At 48.6% G+C, this 3,525-nt stretch overlaps 1 pseudogene; it reads left to right on the top strand.

The window, feature by feature from the left end:
* The first annotated feature begins 892 nt into the window (after nucleotides 1-892).
* On the top strand, nucleotides 893-1,747 carry LOC146207470 (uncharacterized; annotated as a pseudogene).
* The last annotated feature ends 1,778 nt before the right edge of the window (nucleotides 1,748-3,525 follow it).

The following is a 3,525-nucleotide window of genomic DNA, read 5'->3' as shown; positions in this document are numbered from 1 at the left end:
TCGAAGACAACCAATGGAGGACCCGAAGGCGAGGTATCACGACCGGCTCACTCGACGAACGACGACAGCGTACAAAACTAAGACGAGACGCAGCGCAACGTCGAATGGGGATCCATGAACGCTGCAACGGCAAGCAGCCACGACATGGGCAGCCCTAACGAAGCAGTGCCCGTTCCCAGTGCCTTCGATTTACAGGCGCTGATGCAGGTTGCGATCCAGACGGCGGTACGAGAGGCATTGCAGGGAGCAGCCCAGCTAATGCAATCGGCACAATCGCCGCTACACCACCCGTCGGCAGGTGCATCGGGCGTCGCGGATGGACGATCGGCTACGGCGAGCGCACAACTGATGCCAATATTCGACCCATCTTTGCACGATCAGCCAACGGTCGAGACGTGGCTCAACAAAGTGGACAATCTTGCTGCAGCCTACAGTTGGAGCGACCAGCAGACCACTTGCTTCGCCCCCACGAAGCTCCAGGGCGTCTCAAAAACATGGTATGATGGGCTCACAGATGTCCAATGAACTTGGACCGACTTGAAAACTAAAATGAAGAGGGCGTTTCCTTCGGCATCCAGTTTTCATCGCACATTCCGAGACACGGAATCGACAAAGAAGGAGCGCCACGAAAGTGTCGAAGCGTACTTCTACAACAAACTGGCTAAAGCAAGGCGCTGCAACATCAGGCAAGCGGCATCCATCGAGTACGTCATCACTGGACTCAACGACGAGGATCTGGTGCGGACCCTCAGCGTTCGAGACTACGCAAGCCCAGATGAGACTACGCAAGCAATTGCCAGACTACATATTTAACAAAACACTCATAAAAGAGCGCGTACGCATTCCATCACTGTGGAGACACGCCCTTCACTTACGCCCTCTTCCCGCGAACATGACCCGAGAGGACCATAATGGCCGGCGCCTGGCGTGGGCTGAAGCCCTGGCTCGCCACTATGGATTAAAACCCGGTGTATTTTACGTGGACGCCTCCGGCCCCCACAATGGGGTTTGGCATACAGCCGCAGTCGTCCACCAGTCTAAGGCAGTAAATGGGCTTACGTTTCGAGCCCGGGACATAACACACGCGGAGGAGGTCGCTATTGCATTAGCTGCATCTCATCCTACTTCCAAAACAATAATTTCCGATTCGCGAGGGGCCTGTCGGAACGTCGAGCAAGGCTGGGTACCTTACCTAGCCTACCGCCTTCTACAAAACTGTATATATACCGGGACCCTGCTGGCCGAAATATTGTTTGGGCTCCTGCACACGTGGAACGTGAGGGAAATGAGGCAGCTGACGCCGCCGCCCGCGCGTTCTCTCACCGGGCATTCCCCTTCGACCCCGACAATCAGGAATTACAATTCACTCCCACCTACGCTTTCAAAGATATCGTTCTGCACTATCAATCTCTCCATAGTCTTTATCGCCGCCCATCTAAAGGCCTCTCAAAGGCGGGGGAGCGGCTTCTTCTCCGTCTTTATACTAATACTTTGCTGTGCCCGGCAGCTCTAAAACGCTTTGACCCTGCTTTTTCGGACAGCTGTCCGCACTGTGCGGAGAAGTCTTCAGACATCTACCACATGGTGTGGGCCTGCCCATCCAACCCTGCTATCTCCCCTAACCCCAACACCAGCCGGGAGGACTGGGAGGCGACTCTGCTTGGCTGCTCTGACCTACACACCCAAAAGGCCTTGGTGGAGCGCGCCCCCGCGGACAGCGGCCGACGCCACTGGGGTCCTGTACTAGGGACTCCACCTAGTGCTTGTGAGGACCAACCCCTTAAGGGTTGATCCAATCACAGCACCATGTATTACTCATTGCGGGTTATTAAATGTCTTTCTCCTCCTCGCCTCCAATCGTGCAAACGGCTGTCACATACCTGTGGCTTGTGAGGCGCCATCTCGAAGAGGAAATTGAGGTTCCAGTTGATGGCCAGGTCGACCAACTGATCGAATGCGTCGGCGTCCGTTTCGTCCAGAGAGATGGAGAGCCCGCGCTGCTCCATGAAACGCTTCAGGTCGGCGAGGTTGCTGAGGGCGTTCCCCACGTCGTGGGCCTCGACGCACGAAATGTACATATCGAACGCCTTGCGGGTGCCTTTCGTCCGGCTCTCCGGCGGGTGCCGGTTGGCTGTGGCCTGCACCACGCGCGTACTATGTCGCTAAGTCTGTGCATAGCATACCGGGAAATTGCTGGTGCCTACTGAGCCGTTAGGATGCCATCCGACCTTCCGTGACAAGTTTAACTTACAGTTACAGGTGTCTACATTTATGGTGGCTAGATGCAAAAATTACCGGGACTGCACTTAGCTTTGCTTAAGAACATAATGGCGAGAGCCTTTCCTCTGTCTTGTCCTGTACCTCTTCTCTCTACCTCTTTTGTCTACATCTTCTCTTTTACCTCCATCTTACTTGTTGCTGTACCTATAATTCATTTCTTTCTTTCTTTCTTTCTTTCTTTCTTTCTTTCTTTCTTTCTTTCTTTCTTTCTTTCTTTCTTTCTTTCTTTCTTTCTTTCTTTCTTTCTTTCTTTCTTTCTTTCTTTCTTTCTTTCTTTCTTTCTTTCTTTCTTTCTTTCTTTCTTTCTTTCTTTCTTTCTTTCTTTCTTTCTTTCTTTCTTTCTTTCTTTCTTTGGCTTCGTCGTCGGCAACATTGGTATCTCAGGACTCCTCTCCTCGGCATGCGAGAATGAAAGCCTATATACCCGGAAAGGAAAATTATGTCGACGTCAGGACCTATTGTGAACTCCGGCAGAGACATCTTGCGAAAATATATCCCGAAAGCGAGATTTTCAGCATGAGCCTTGGAAGGATTTCGCCTTATTATGATACCCTGCCTAGTTTCTCCCGACCGCTACATGTCCACAAAGTTAGGGCTTGTTTCCCTTGGGATTGATGCTACCATCAGAAGCACATTTTTGTCAGAAAAAAAGGGAGTCATTAAGCGTGGACTTTTGAGGATGAACAAATAATTTCTAACCTGAATTTTTTGGCCATTAAGTCATGGTAAAACAGGTGTCCCCTCGGAATGCATACATAATAACTTATTTTAAAATGTTGAAAAAATTACTGGGTCTCGTATCTTTTGAGAGGTGGACGGCAAAAGCCTACTGATTGCTGCTTATTACTAAGCATTTTAGTTTATAAAATCAGTTGTAGTCGTTGCATTTGGTAAATATATTGGTCATTACAAGTCATTAGTAATCATTTCAGTCATTACTAAGCATCTTTAGTAATTTCTAATCAGTTGTCGTTATCGTCGTTAGACATACTGAACATTACAAGTCATTAGTAGTTATTACTAGCCATTACAAGTCATTAGTAGATAATCTTAGTCATTACTACTTATTACGAAGCATTTTAGTGATTTGTAATCCATTGTAGTCGTTACAAGTCATTGTTAGACATGTGGGTCATTGCAAGTCATTAGTAATCGTTATTACTCATTATAACCTCTACCAATCTCTATTATAACCTCTGTTAATCACTATCACTATCAATCATTTTTCTCTTTATTCTGTCTTCA

Source organism: Amblyomma maculatum, chromosome 1 (assembly GCF_055883805.1).
Source record: "Amblyomma maculatum isolate TAMU_Amacu chromosome 1, ASM5588380v1, whole genome shotgun sequence".
NCBI classification, from domain to species: domain Eukaryota; kingdom Metazoa; phylum Arthropoda; class Arachnida; order Ixodida; family Ixodidae; genus Amblyomma; species Amblyomma maculatum.
The sequence above is the reverse complement of the archived record's forward strand: the minus strand, read 5'-3'. Positions and strand labels throughout refer to the sequence as shown.